General features: G+C 35.0%; 1 pseudogene; it reads left to right on the forward strand.

Moving 5' to 3' along the window:
• The first annotated feature begins 14166 nt into the window (after window positions 1-14166).
• Window positions 14167-16170, forward strand: LOC149527891 (geraniol 8-hydroxylase pseudogene; annotated as a pseudogene).
• Window positions 16171-17075: the final 905 nt, after the last annotated feature.

Consider the following 17075-nt stretch of genomic DNA (forward strand, 5'->3'; position numbering starts at 1 on the left):
CCCAAGAAAAAAGATGTGTCACGTACATAGGATTTTATCATTTCAGTGGGAATAAAGGAACATGCCACATGGCATGGGCACCAATGATGATAATGAACCTATGGGAGTGGAGGCTTGCAACCACAAGAGTGAAGCAGTGATTTTTTATCTATGGGAGGGTGGCTTATTACCTTTTATGGAAGGGATGATAAAACATGAGAAGAACATCTTGATGCAATAGTTTATCTTGTGGAATGATAGAATAGTGACCGTCAACGGGATGAGTTTTGAAATCACCGAAGAAGTTACAGCTAAGGTCAATGGATTTCCCATGGGAGGCAAGAACTAGTGCAAGAAAGCACGTGTGAATGATGAAACTAGTGTGTAGAAGTTCTTCAAGTTTGATGAGGAACTAGTTCAAATGTGTGGCAGGTTTTCTATGGGACATCTTCCTAAGCCTCTAGACATTATCTGCTATGATATTATGACATACATTACCCTTGAGGATTGATTTTAGGTACTTTATTTCTACCATTTCCCCATTCTTAACCATTTCAAAAATTTTGGATCAAATTTCCTTTCCATTCCTTTTTTTTGAATTCAATGGAAGACCATATATTCAAAGCTAGGAAAAAGAGGGGGGAGTGGGGGAGGAGGAAATCCTTTTGTCTCATCCACTAGGGTTTCATGAATAAATTGTATATTCATCACCTTACCCTTAACATGCTACTCTTGGTCAACCTACTGGCTACTGCTACTCCACAAGTTTCTCTAGACCATGGCCTTGGCCCTAGCCGTAAAAAAACCAAGAAAAGCCCTACCACTAATGTTAAAATTAGTCTCATTGATTCCTGTAAAGACATAAGGAAGAAAAAAAGAGTGCTTGGAGAACCAACAAATGCCTCCAATTATAGAAATTTAAGTCCCCCCTTAACAAGATTTAGCTTAGAGTCTATCAGAAGTGACATTAATCCCGCCAAGAGAAAGAAACCTCATGAGGACATTGGCAAGAAGCCTATCTCCAACCCAGTTAGTCCCTCCCACATTTCAAATACCCTTGAAGCTAACCCTTCCTTGGCTAGAAGTTTAGGGGAGGACATCACCTCCCTCCTGAAAGGTAATCCTAAGGAAGGGGGAAAAAAGGGAAGCACAACCATGGCTAGAGTCATGGAAAGGCTCAGTTGGATAGGCTAGAACTATTGATGAAGGAGTTAGCGGATAATCACATTGGCATTTCAAAGAAAATTGAAACTTTGGAGGATTTCTTCACTAATGCGATGCATTCTGCAATCACTATGCTTTATTTCTTGCAAGTGAATAAGGATGTGAAAGACATGGGAAAGGAGAGCAAGACTACCCACTCCTTATAGGGCTTCCTAGTAAAGGATAGGCTAAAGACTCTCTTGGAAAAACCTATCAAAGAGGATGGGGTGGATGTGAACATGGATTAGTTTGAGCCAAAGAAGGATAAGGAACCTGAAAAGAAGGAGGGCAGTTAACCCTAATGTTATTTTTCTTTTTGTTGTTATGATACCAATTACTCTAAACTTGATGCCCTACAGGGCTTTATTATATATATATATATATATACATATATATATATACATGTATGTATATATATATATATGTATATATGTATATATACATACATGTATATATATGTATATATGTATATATACATACATGTATATATATATATACATACATGTATATATATATACATATATACATGTATGTATATATATATATATATATATATATACATGTATGTATATATATATATATATACATGTATATATATATATACATATATATACATGTATATATATATATGTATATATATGTATATGTATATACACATATATATACATATACATATATACAAATATATATATATATATACAGATATACAGATATATCTGTATATATATACATATATACAGATATATATATATATATATATATATGTATATATATGTATATGTACATACACATATATATACATATACATATATATACATATATATATACATATATATATATATATACAAATATATATATACATACATATATATATACATATATATATATATACATACATATATATATACATATATATATATATGTATATATATACATATATATATATATATGTATATATATATATCTGTATATATATATATATATATGTATGTATACATATATATATATATGTATACATACATATATATATACATATACATACATACATATATATATATATATACACATACACATACACACACACACACACACACACACACACACACACACACACACACACACACACACATACACACACACATATATATATAAGTTTAAATGCTAGACTGATAGTAGTAGCGTTTATCCTTACTACTAGAATTTTTTCCTTTTTATTTGCTTGTTAGTAGTATGACTGATGGTGTTAGTTCTATTCTAGATCATATTTTCTTTTTGAAGTATAAAAATGGTATCAATTAGATGGTTGGGAGGTAACCTTTGATTGATCTCTTAGACTTTTTGTACTCTGGGGTCAACCCCTTATCCATTTGGTTGCTATTTAATACTTCAAAAATATGCCATGTACAAAAGGAATTTATGATTTCAATAGGGATGAAAAAATATATGGATGGTAGAGCTCACTTGGATGGTCATGCAACCTCTTCTATACTCTTTTAGCCATTGATTTCTAAACTTAAGATGATCATTTCAAATTTAACACAAAACCTTTTCAATTATAATAAACGAATTAAATAAAAATTTAATGTACTTTAAAATATAAATAAAAAATAATATACTTTAAACTATAAATATCCTAGAGAGAACTATTTTGAATATGAATATGGTTCTTTGATTTAAACTAAAGAAACATCATGTTTAACAAAGTCTTTCAATCTTAGGTTAGGGTCCAATGGAGGAACTTAAGCTTCGATTTCCAAGGAAGAAGGTGTCTAATGAAAAATAAAATAAATTTCTATAATAGGATCATTTAGAATCTTCTACCAAAAAATAAGAGCCCATACACTATCTAAGGCTAGGGTCCCATGAGCACCTACTTCCTTAAAATTAGAGTGGGTACTGCTTAGATTTTTTAGGGATATTTTAAAAGGGAAGCAGTCCTATGGATTTATATGTGAGTCCACTTCAAAAAAACATAGTTGCTAAATTTATGAAAGTTTTTGTCTCATGAATTTTGAAAAAATAAAATAAATTTATTCATAGATTTATTTGGTGGGAATTCATTTTGGTGCAAAAATGAAGTGTAGATTGTTGACAAACGGCATAATTCCTCCCTAAGTTGGTGGGGCTAAATTTAGCCCCACCCCTTTTTCACCCACTCAAATTGAGAGGGCTAAAAATTTGGGGCTCCTATTTTATAGGAAAAGATTCCAATTAACCCTTTAGCCCCCCCTTAAAAAGTATCATGGAACCACCTGCTCCACAAAAATAAAGCCCAAGCTCCTCCCATGGGACCCCTACCTAAGGCTTCTCACTTAAGTACAAAAATAATGGTGGGGCAAGATTTAACTCCACCAATTTAAGAGAATATTTCTAAAATCTACATTCTTGTCAAAATAAACTTTTAGTAGGGAAAGTAAGTTTTTCTATTTCTTCTCAATACAAAATTATATTTTGAATGTATATTTTTTATTTAAAAATTTTTAAATTCATAACTCCCAATTTCCTTTAATTTTGCACTCTAAAATTTAAGTTAGTTTGCTCTAGAAGTTCATTGGGAAACTATGCTTAAAATATTTCTAAAAAACCTTCGTGAAACCCACTCATTTAAAAAAAAAAAAAAAAATCCTATGTCCATGGGACCCCACCGTAAGAGTATTTAGGAAATTTATAATGAATGGTCCTATGAGTTTTTTATTTATTTTAGGTAAAAAAATTCAACTCCTAAATCTAAGGAAATTGACCTAGTCCCATAAATTTTAAGCATAAAATAACTTAAGATTTTAAATTTATTATTTATTTTTGGTGGGAAAATAATATGAAATTCTTGACCCATGGTAAGAAATCCCCTAAGCTTGTGAGGCTATTTCCAACTCCACCCCAATTCCACCCACTCAAATTGAGCGAGTTAAAAAGTAGGAGCTTCTATTTTGTACTAAAAAATTCTAAATAAATCTTTAGCCACTCAAAATGATTGCTAGATATATTAGAAGCTCATGGGACCACTAGGTTTAAAATATTCCTTAAAAACTTCCTTAACACCCACTCATTTTTGGAAAAAAAATTCTCCCTTCATGGGACCCCACCCTAAGAGTATAAATCTCTTCAGCTTGTGGGGCTATTTTCAACCCCACCCCATTTCCACCCACTCAAATTGAGAGGGCTCAAAAGTAGGAGCTCCTATTTTGTAGGAAAAAAATTAAAATAAATCTTTTGTCACTCAAAAAAATTGCTAGATATATTACAAAATTTTAAACTTTCAATCTCTCATAGAAGTGTAAGATGATCCCTCTTACATGTTATTTTGTATATGTTTTATATATATGCTTTGAATATTTGAATGTAGTTAATATTGGTGATATGTTTTGAGATTTCTCTTTTTGGAGCATATTCAAGTTTAGCACGAGTTATGGGCCCTTATAAGGTGAGGGGGTAGGGGCCAATAATGAATGTGCCACAACAATAATCTACGTCTGCATGCATTGAAGGGGTAATCAATATGTGAGTAAGCCCTCCCAAATCGATTGATGGCTATTAATTTCATTTGGGCCCCTCTCTTTATTAGTTGGAGTTATGATCTAGATGGTTTAGGGCAACATGAATGAAAGGACGACCCTTGTACACACACTCCATGTTCACTGGTGATCATTTTGAATCTCATATAGAATATTTGACAATGTTTAGTGATCTGTTTATGGTATTTTTTCTTAGGTGGCCATGAAATGAGTAAGACAAGAGGAAATGCTTTTGGAAGATGTGTTTATGGTGAATGTTTTGTTATACTTGGGTTCTCTCTTTATTAGTGAGATGTCCTCCTTTCAACTCCTAATAGGTTTGACACAACTCCAAACATGGTTAGAATATCTTGACATGGATTCAAAGTCTCCTAATAGAGATTGATTGATTGTATTTCATTAGTAAAATATTTGATTGAAGTAGTCATATCATATGCTCCATATGCATTTTTATGCCAGAGGCATTCCCTATATGAAATGAATGAGCTAACCTCAAACATCAATGGTGGAGAGGGTTGAACAACCATCAAAATCATCAGAACCATTGATTTTCACTATATTTCATTGGCTGTGCTAGAAGTAGATTGTCAATTACAATCCAATTAGAGTCCATTCAACTCGTCCATCCTTTATTAGATCTAGGATGTCTGTGTACGTATTGGCAATAAATTTCTCTCTGAAAAGTGAGTCAACTTGCCATTCAAGAAGATTATGACTGTGACTAATGTAGATTTCCCTATGCATCGATTGTCATCATGTTGTTTGATACCAAAATAATTAAATGACATTTTCCACGTCCCTAACAAACCAGTACTCTTTCGTATTAATTTCAGCTAAATCCTCGGGAGAAGTTCTATTTCTGATCTAGAGAACAAGGATAGCAACAAAAATTTTAGTACAGAAAAATATTGGTTGTATTTCAAAGTCTTTAGCTTTGTTTTCTTTAGTTCGTGATGCATAATTCCTGACAGTTCTCGTGGGGCACATAGGAGCAACAATTTCTCTTCTTATTGAAGATTGATGCTGAGATCTTCATTTCAAACTCCAGCTCCACCGCTCCATTTCCACCGTTCTATAAATAATTTCTAGAATACTTCAGTTTAGGAGTAGTTTAAACAAGAAGCATGCTGTACATATGGCATGCATTAGATGATATTTTTGGATGCATTTTAGTTTACTCTTAGTTACTTCTTCTCCCATCCTTAATCATAGGCATGGAATAATGCTAAAACTACTGTCAGAACTCCTGATCTATATTTTGATCTATGTGTTAGGGATTAGTTTTAACAATTTTTATTTGAATAAATGTATTGGCTAAACAACAATTTGTTGGTGGAATAATATATCAGTTTTTTTCTTTGCAGTAGAATAGAGCCTTCCTTGTTTTGAATATTATCATTCTTTTTCTTTTGTGTTGCTGTTGTTGTTTGAATCCTACATTTGGTATCAGAGCTGAAGGTGTTTGGAAGACAGCAGCATGGCAAACAATTTGCAAATCCCAGAGTTTGATGGAGTTGATTACCAATATTGGTCAATCAAGATGAAGAATTTTTTGAATAGGAAAGATTTTTGGGAGATCGTTGAATCCGGATATGAAGAGCTTGCAGATTGGAATACTCTCCAACCTAATGACAGGAGATTGAAGAAAGAAGCTGAGAAGAAGAATGCAATGTCATTGTTTCACATTCAGATGGCTCTTGATAAGAGCTTGTTTCCTCGAATTGCTGATGCACAGATAGCAAAAGAGGCTTGGAAGACTCTAAAAGATGCTTACCATGGCAATGATTAGATCAAGGTTGTGAAGCTACAAACCTTGAAAAGAGAATATGAGAACTTGAAGATGAAGGAGATAGAGAGTGTGGGAGATTTCTGTGTGAGAGTGAAAGATGTGACTCATAAAATGGCCACTTTGGGTGAATCTATTGCTCAAGAGCAAATAATACAAAAGGTATTGAGATCTCTAACCCCAAGATGGAATATTGTAGTAATTGCCATAGAAGAAAGCAAAAATTTAGCTACCATGGAGTATGATGAATTGGTTGGATCTCTTATATCACATGAGGATAGAATAAGGGACACATCTATTAGTGTTAATGAGAAGGCTTTTTCTTCCCAATTGCAAATTTCAAAGAACGATGGTGCTAGCAGCAGTAGTAACAACAACAAAGGCTCGGGAAGGGGCCAAAATCAGAAATTTTCAAGAGGATCTAGAGGAAGAGGAGGTGCTCAAGGAGGCAGAGGTAGAGGCAGATTTGATAAAAGGAATATCCAATGCTATCATTGCAATAAGTATGGACATTTTGAGAGAGAGTGTAGACTGAAATCAGGTAACAATAGTGCAAATTATGCCCAACAAGATGAGGATCCTTCCTCGGGTAATTTATTTTTGTGTTATGGGAAAGGTGAAAGTATTGTGAATGATGTTTGGTATTTGGATTCTGGATGCTCTAACCATATGTCTGATAATAGAGAAATATTTTCAAAGCTTGATGATAGTTACAGATCCAATATTACCCTTAGTAATAAAAATACTGTGGATGTTGCGGCCAAAGGAGCCATGGATGTTCAGACAAAGGAAGGTATGAAAAGTGTTCAAGATATTTATTATACTCCCAAGTTAAAGCATAATTTATTGAGTGTTGGGCAGTTATGTGAGAAGAATTATAGAGTGGTATTTGAGAACATGCACTGTACTATCTATGATAAGAATCAAAAAAATAAAGTGATTACAGTTGTTCCTATGACAAAGAATAGGATGTTTCCTTTGAAGTTTGGTCAAAATGATAATCAGCTTGTCAATATGGCTTATGAGGATAAAATTTGGTTGTGGCATCTCAGTTATGGCCATTTAAATTTTAATAGTTTGAAGAATCTAACATCAAATGCATTAGTTCTTGGATTGCCTAAGGTTGAAGAGCATGAACAGATTTGTGAAGGGTGTGCAAAAGGGAAACATTCAAGGGAATCATTTCTAAAAGGCAATGCATGGCGGGCCCAATACCCACTTCAACTTATTCATTCAGATATTTGTGGTCCAATGCAAACACAAAGTTTGGGTAAGTCGTCATATTTCATTACTTTTATTGATGATTACTCACGCATGTGTTGAGTATATTTTTTGAAGACTAAAGATGAAGCCTTTGATACATTCAAGAAGTTTAAAGCTCGCATAGAGAATGAGAAAGGGAACACAATAAGATGTTTGAGAACAGATCGAGGAGGAGAATTTTGCTCAAACAATTTTCAAAATTTTTGTGAGATGAATGGCATCAAAAGACAACTCACAACTGCATACACACCCCAACAGAATGGAGTGGCTGAAAGGAAGAATCGTACTGTGGTAGAAATGGCAAGGAGCATGTTACAAACCAAGGGTTTGAACAATTCTTATTGGGCCGATTCAGTTGCTACAGCCATATATATACTCAATAGGAGTCCTACAAGTGCCCTCCACAAGATGACTCCATATGAAGCACGGTATGAGAAAAAGCCTAATGTAAATCATTTTAAAGTTTTTGGTTGTTTGGCTTATGTTCACATCCCTAATCAGAATAGGCAAAAGCTAGATGCTAAAAGTGAATCATGTATTTTTGTGGGCTATAGTGAAGAAAGAAAAGCTTATAGATTATTCAATCCTATTACTAATAAGATTGTTGTTTCAAGAGATGTGATTTTTGATGAAGGGGGAGTTTATGGTCATCAAAAACAACATGTTGGAAAGCCAAAATCAGTTTTGGATGATGATGATATTGCTGATAATGATAATGAGCAGCTAGCTAATGGTTCTATTTCAAGATCACCAAGCCCACCAAGAAACCCCTCACCAATACCAAGAGCAAGTCCATTCTCTAGTCCTCCAAGGAAGGTAAGAAGATTGAGTGATATTTATGAGAGGTGTCAAAATCAAGCACATGAAGAAGATCCAATAGGTGAGACAATAAATTTTGCATTACTTGCTAAAGCTGATTTTGAGCCATCATGTTTTGAAGATGCATGTGCTAATGAGGTTTGGATGCAAGAAATTAATGAAGAGATGGATTCCATTGATAGGAATGAAACATGGGAGCTTGTAGATCTTCCACATAAGAAGAAGAATATTGGCACAAAATGGGTCTATAAGACCAAGTATAATAGTGATGGGAGTGTTGAAAGACGCAAGGCAAGATTGGTTGCTAAAGGTTTCACTCAAAGGTATGGCATTGATTATGAAAAAACTTTTGCACCAGTAGCAAGACAAGAAACTATTATGATGCTAATCTCTCTTGCAACTCAAAAGGAATGGAGTATTCATCACATGGATGTGAAAAGTGCTTTCTTGAATGGGTACTTAGAAGAAGAGGTATATGTGGGACAGCCACAAGGTTTTGAGATTCAAGGCAAAGAAGATTATGTCTACAAGTTGAAGAAGGCTTTGTATGGCCTCAAGCAAGCACCACGTGCATGGTATGCAAGAATTGATGGATATTTTCAGCAGAATGGCTTTCAAAGAAGTAAGACTGAACCTACCCTTTACCACAAACAAGAAGGTAATGATATTCTCATTGTAAGTTTGTATGTTGATGATTTGTTATATATGGGTAGTAGTCCAAAGATGAAAGATGAATTTAAAGTTTCTATGATGAATGAGTTTGAGATGAAAGATTTAGGTCTCATGAAGTACTTTCTTGGCATGGAGGTTTATCAAGGTAAAGATGAAATTTTTATTTGTCAAGAAAAATATGCAAAAGATATGTTGAAAAAATTTGATATGGCTGATTGTAAACATCTTTCCACTCCAATTGCTCATGGAGTTACATTATGTAGAGATGATGGTGCTAAAATTGTTGATGAAACATTATACAGGAGCATTGTGGGGAGTTTGATGTTTTTAACTCACACAAGGCTTGATATTGCTTATTCAGTTTCATTGGTTTCAAGGTATATGACAAATCCATCAGAGGAACATATGAAGGCAGCCAAGAGAATTCTGAGGTATGTGAAAAGCACGGTAGATTTTGGCATTCACTATTCTTCTAATAAGTTTGAGCTTGTTGGCTTTAGTGATTCAGATTGGGGAGGTTGTTTAAATGACCGAAAATCTACATCTGGTAATTTTTTTTCTTTGGGTTCTAGTTTAATTACATGGAGTTCAAAGAAGCAAAGTATGGTTGCTCTTTCTTCTACAGAAGTGGAATATTTTGCGGTCACTTCAGCTGGCACACAAGCTTTATGGCTTAGAAAGCTTCTTGAAGAAATTGGAGAGATACAGGTTCAGCTTACTGTAATTTTTTGTGACAACATAAGTGCCATTAAATTGGCCAAGAATCTGGTTCATCACAGCAGGACCAAACACTTTGATCTTAAACAACATTTTATCAGAGATTTGGTACAAAATAAAGTGGTTGAGTTGAAGTACATCAACACAAAGGAGCAAATTGCAGACATCTTCACAAAGGCAGTTACAAAAGATCAGTTTTTGGTACTCAGAGATCAGATTGTGAGTCCTCTCAGCATCAAGGGGGAGTATGAAGATTGATGCTAAGATCTTCATTTCAAACTCCAGCTCCACCGCTCCATTTCCACTGTTCTATAAATAATTTCTAGAATACTTCAATTTAGGAGTAGTTTAAACAAGAACCATGCTGTACATATGGCATGCATTAGATGATATTTTTGGATGCATTTTAGTTTAGTCTTAGTTACTTCTTCTCCCATCCTTAATCATAGGCATGGAATAATGCTAAAACTACTGTTAGATATCCTGATCTATATTTTGATCTATGTGTTAGGGATTAGTTTTAACAATTTTTATTTGAATAAATGTATTGGCTGAACAACAATTTGTTGGTGGAATAATATATCAGTTTTTTTCTCTGCAGTAAAACAGAGCCTTCCTTGTTTTGAATATTATCATTTTTTTTTCTTTTGTGTTGCTATTGTTGTTTGAATCCTACACTTATGTGCACACCAAAGCTGCAATGTTTTTCTTGAATATGGATATCAAAACAAGATGGATATATTTGAAATTGTGAACAGAAATCAGGCTTCAACACTTCATATATAGTTCTCAAAAAAGATGTTCACATTTAGAAATAACGAAGAAGATATAAATAAAAATACATTTTTCCTTTATTTTTCAACTCTACTTAAATCAAAACCACTCGTTATCTTCCATGCCCATCTTTTGCAACGAAATTTTTGGAAAGTTTAAGAGAAAAAAATAGAAATTCACAATACAAAAGAATCATCTTGGAAGAAGTTTCCCTCTTCACCCAAGCATGAAGTGAGAAGCATATACACATTATATATATAGACGACACATAAGAAAAGAATGAGATAGGGAGACACATAAAATGAAGATAGAGACAGGAAGTGATGTATAAAAAAAGATGAAGCGAGAGGGAGAGAGGGACAGAGAATGATGAAGAGACAATGTGTGCATGTACTCTGTGTGTGTGTGTGTGTGTGTGTGTGTGTGTGTGTGTGTGTGTGTGTGTGTGTGTGTGTGTGTGTGTGTGTGAGTGAGAGAGAGAGAGAGAGAGAGAGAGAGAGAGAGAGAGAGAGAGAGAGAGAGAGAGAGAGAGAGAGAGAGAGAGAGAGAGAGAGATGAGGGGGTGGGTAAACATATATAAAAATAGAGAATGAGACAAGGAGTGATGTAGATTGATAAAGTAGAGATAGAAAGAGATATATAAAGAGAGGTAGAGAGGGGGAGATGTATAGGGATGGAGAAATATGGAAAGATAATAATATAGAGATGGAGGGAAAGATAGGGGAAGAACTATGGAGATACATAGATATTTGAAGGTATAGAAAGGATAGTGATAGAGAGAGATTGATGGATAGAGAGAGTGAGATGTGTCTAGATATGGAAGGAGGAGAACAAGATAGAGATAGAAATGAATATGGGAAGAGAGGAATGGAGAAAGATAGATTTGAGAGATTAAAATAGAGTACCACCAGGATGATCCTCACCATTCATCTTTAGTTGATACGAATCCATTGCCATAATCAAATGAAGCAAAGATGTAAGTAGTTGGGAAAGAAAGAATAGGTAGTGAGAAACTTGATGTCCCTACCTTCAGGGTTGTAACCATAAACTCTTAAAAATTGAATTCTCCAAAGTATAATGTCTTGACTTGGGTTCTCCTATTTGAGACACAAGTCTTAGAGATTTAGGGAAGGAGTTATGACTCATTTTGCAATAATATTTTATGACCATTTCAAACACATTTTATAGGCCAAATAGCCCAACATTTTTGTCTAATTTGGCTGAAATGTAGACACTTTCCTTTGAAAAAATATTTTAGAGGCACAAAAAAATCCCTATTTCTAAGAAGCTTTGGAGTTGGAAGAGATCAATCAGGATTGTACACCCAATGAATCTATTCTCCACGCATCTAACTTTCCATGTCAAAGTTGACAATTTTCATACTCTAATTTTGACTTACTAGATGAGAATTGTTGAAGAAAGATGCAGTCTTGGTGAAACAACTAGTCCTCAATAGGCCCAACTTTGGAGAGGTTGAATTTCAAGAATCTGTCACAAAAATTAGTGTTCTAGTTCTTTGATTTTAGTTAGGGCTCTATGTCCTTAACAAGGTAATGCAAAGAGAGAACTTCCTCCTCCTCCAAGCCCATGTACCATACTCTTCATCAGTCAAACTTTATCTCTAGAGGATTTGAAGATGAAAAAAACCTCAAATATTTTCCATCAAGAATAAATCACACTTTGATAGAGACTCATTAGGTATAAAATGTCCTCACTTATGTATAATATCAAGGTTACTAGGCATTTTAAATTTTTACCTTTAATTGACTTCAAATAGTACATGAAATACTTACTTATAGTAAACTATTTTCAATTATAATGCACACTATTTCAAGTATTTCATTATACAACTTGGATACTTTCCTACAAAGATATGCAAACAATATTCCTTAGTAATTGAAATAATGGGTTCATAGCCACTTAGAACATGCACTACAAGAGTATAAATTGGTTATTAGATTATTCTAAACTAACACTCATACATTCTAAATGGATTAAAAAAACAATCATATTGTATAATGAAGGAGTTGTATCCTACTAAAAAGCATTGCAATGATGAGTAGATAATCTAATGACTTGATCTATAGGATTGTACAATACTTACTAAAAGTGTCTCCCAATAATTGCATGATCTCATGAAATATAACATGAAAGAATGGAAAACTCAATTGGTAAGAGGAAGATGGAAATGACATCACATATAAGTAGTGTTACAAAACCCAGAACTTGAGTAAATTTGGGTAGGTTCTCATTGATTATACCCATTACTCTCTAATGTTGCTCGCCCGTTTTGAACCCTTAAATCTTAAAAAACTAAAGAGTTAAATATCTATTAGTCTAAACAAACCCAAAATTTGTGTATGCTCTAAATTAACTAAAATAAGAACACGAATAATCTAGATATTGAATATTCCAAATAAAATCTCTTCGAGTATTGGATTGATGAAAGACAAAAATATATGTGTTTTGTGAATATGTTGTTCGATTTTGTTGGGGATTGTTAATGTCTAATGAGTAAGAGTGGAAAGATGAGAAAAATGAAATCCATGCAAAAGAACATCATATGAGTCATTTAGCTAGGCATTTAGGTTGTACTTTTACATGCATTCATTTCCTTAGACCACCACTTGGAAAAACATTATATCTAGAAGATCATAAACAAATGGAGAATCATATCATGGTAGACCTGTGCGTAGGAAGAGGGTAATAGACATACCTAGTTATGGTGTATTTATTTCAAATCTATGAGGTGCTCCCCTCTACACCAACCTCTTGTTCTAGATCTCATGTAATCTTTGCAACTCAACTTTGGAAATTAACATGAGTTAATTACTTACAATTTGTCTCTTTTATTTAATAATATAACTTTTACACTTATTGATTCAGTTGAGGCCAAAGTAAAGGCCTTTTATAATTCAACAACTATAACATTGTTGAAAAAAGAATGTATCACATTAATTACAATTAAGGTTCCCATGAAGATAATTATAATTTCCATACATAATTTGTTGTCACCTTTGAAACAAAACTCTCAAATGAATTATATGTGTCTATGAAGTGTAATACAAGTACTCTTTATCTAACCTTGTCCTCTTTACATATTTGTTCACAATGTATTTTCAATATATCTTCGGCCTACCCATTGCACATCAAGATGTGATTGCTAGTCATAAAATATACCAACAACATTGACTTACTTTTTTCCCTACAAAAACAATACTTGAGACTACACTTTTTGATTCATCAAATCTAGTAAATCCCACCTGCCCCTAAAAAATTGCAAATTAAATATATGTTTTTTTAAGGCTTCACCATTATGACAATTTAGCGGCTATATCAGACTTCGATTGAAACACAGATAGATTTAATTATAAAATAATGAGCAAAGCGAAAAAGACAGCATAAAAAAAAATATACACATCTTTCTCCAAATTCAGGTGCATGAATAGCAAAATCTGCTGCGTGAAGTGTGCTTACCACGTTCAGAAGTATGGGAGCGACGCGTTGAAAGAGCACCGCCCACATTCACGTGTTGCGTACCATAGAAAAAACTCAATAAATGTGGTTTCTCAGCTTAGCGTTGATGCAGTCCCCATCGAGTTTCCACACCTTTCGTGGCCCTCTCTGTTCATTATCCTCGTTTCGCTGTTATTCTTCTCCTTTCTATGGAGACGAGAGAGGAGTACAAGGACTTCTCCTTCCCTTCCTCCTGGCCCTCCTGCCTGGCCTATTGTGGGAAACCTCTTCCACCTTGGGAAAAGGCCGCACGAGTCTCTCTACGCACTCTCTCAGCAGTACGGTCCATTGATGACTCTCCGTCTGGGCATGAGAACTACAGCGGTCGTCTCTTCTCCTGCCATGGGCAAGGAAGTTCTCAAAACACACGACAACATCTTCGCGGGAAGGACGGTGACGGAAGCCTTCAAAGCCCTTGACCATCAAAAATCTTCTATGATCTGGGGCCAAATCGGACCTCAATGGAGCCATTTCCGTCGTATCTCAGCCGTTGAGCTCTTCAACTCCAACAGACTCGAAGCTATGCAACATCTCAGAAGAAATCAAGTATTCCGCACTATTCGACTCGTTTTCAACAAGGGAAAGGTTGTCAACATCGGGCGCACGGTCTTCTGCACGTCTCTGAATTTGTTGGGAAACATGATCTTCAGCACAAATGTCTACAACCCCCACAATCCGGCTTCTGCGGCGTTTAAAGACGCCATCTTCGAAATGATGAAGGTCGGCGGAATGACTAATCTGGTGGACTTGTTCCCGTTTCTCCGGTTCCTCGATCCGCAGGGCGTGTCGCGACGGCCAGTCTTAAAAACATCACACTAAGGAAGAAATTAAGTCTGGACGGCCAGCCTTAAAAACATCACACACTAAGAAGAAATTAAGCCTGGACGACCAGCCTTAAAAACGTCACACACCAAGGAAGAAATTAAGTCTGGACGGCCAGCCTTAAAAACATCACACACCAAGAAAGAAATTAAGCCTGGAAAAATACGTCAAACTTTGACTATTTAACCTCAACCTTTGACTATTTAACCTCTTTAAGCCGTTCATGTCGCGACAGATGGCCAGGCAAATCAAGACCCTGTATGAGTTTTTCGATGCATTCGTACACGAAAGGCACGCCGAGAGAAGCCAAGGCGTTCGGCGTAATGACTCTGATAAGGACTTTCTCGATGTTCTACTGGATTCCACAAGTGAAGACTTCACTCTCGTGCATGTTCGGTCCTTGATATTTGTAAGTGCTGAGGATTCAATTGAAGTCGCTTGTATGTGACATAGATCTCTAATTAATGGGCTTTCTTATTTCAAGAATTGTTTATGGCAGGTACCGGAACGACCACTACAACGTTAGAATGGGCCATGACAGAATTCATTCGAAATCCCGAGAAATTAAAGCGACTGCGACAAGAAATGGATGAGGTGGTCGGATGCAGGAGAAGAGTGGAAGAATCTGATTTGGATCGTCTGTCATATCTGGATGCAGCAGTGAAAGAGATAATCCGATTGCACCCGACGACTCCTCTGCTGGTTCCTCACAGAGCTGACAGCTCACATGTCATCGGTGGATTTGCGATACCCAAACACAGCCAGGTAACGGTGAACTTCTGGGCCATTGCGAGGGACCCTGCGATTTGGAAGAACCCTTCGGAATTCATGCCCGAGAGGTTTTTAGAAGGCGAGAACAGCAAGATGGATTACAGGGGACAACACTTTGAGCTGATTCCGTTCGGAGCTGGCAGAAGAATTTGCCCGGGGCTTCAATTGGGAAGTCGTATGGTTCATTTTGTTTTGGCTTCTTTACTTCACTCATTTGACTGGAAACTTCCAGAGGGGATGAGCTGCGAGCAGATGGACATGATCACTTTAAAGAAGTTTGCAAAGTTGGGTGTAATCCCCGTACCACGCCTCCCTCATCATATGTGTGAGCAGTAGTAGCAAGGATCCCCACTTGTACCAGATCTATATCATGCGTGTCAAATCAATAAACTTCTGAGCCAATAAATAAATTTGATATCAAATCTAGTAAAATCGTAGCCTATGCATTGCACACACTTTATTTCAAAGTTGCATAAACTAATAGACAAGATTACTAAATCACAATGAAGCGAAGCAATTACAATTTAAACAAGGGCTCTGTTCGATCTCAAGTCCCTGCCTTATAAAGGGGTGGAACTAACAGAGAGAGGTAATTATGAAGAGCGGTGGATTGAATAAATTACAACAAAGAAAGAAAGCTCTAGATTATTCAAATTGTTACCATTGAATTAGAGGCATAAGCATGAAATCATCAACATGTTTCATATTATGTGTGCTTAAAAATTCAATTATAGATCAACAAAATCTTTGTTATTTAATAAGAAGGCTAAATATTAAATTATAGGCAAAGTTTTATTGTCTCAAAATTTCATACAAATTCAATATTGTAAGAGAAAGTAATGCCACAAACTTTAAAAAATTAGGTATGCTATTTCTATCACTACTTTTGAGAGGGAATTCTTTATATTAATTTATAAAGAAATAAGTATCTAGACTGTCCTTAGTTCACTCTATGAAAAATATGAGAATTCTAGAATGTTCACTTTGTAAGCTAGACGTGGAGACGAAGTGCTTGTGATGTGAACCTTTGGAAAAAGAAGAAACTAGTTCAGCAAAGGACTTCATGTTAATTGACAATAGTCCAAGTTTTAACCTTAATTATTGGGCAGATTATACAGTAATTTTATACCTATTTTCCCATCTTGTTACATGCAAGCATCTATATTTAGATGCCATTGAATCTGAAACTAAATATTAATATAAACTAAAATTTGTACATTCAGAACCTAAAAATTACACAT

The sequence above is a fragment of the Cupressus sempervirens genome, unplaced genomic scaffold (genome assembly GCF_028749045.1).
Source record: "Cupressus sempervirens isolate cs-2001-9-10 unplaced genomic scaffold, ASM2874904v1 CseChr00s100001_01, whole genome shotgun sequence".
NCBI classification, from domain to species: domain Eukaryota; kingdom Viridiplantae; phylum Streptophyta; class Pinopsida; order Cupressales; family Cupressaceae; genus Cupressus; species Cupressus sempervirens.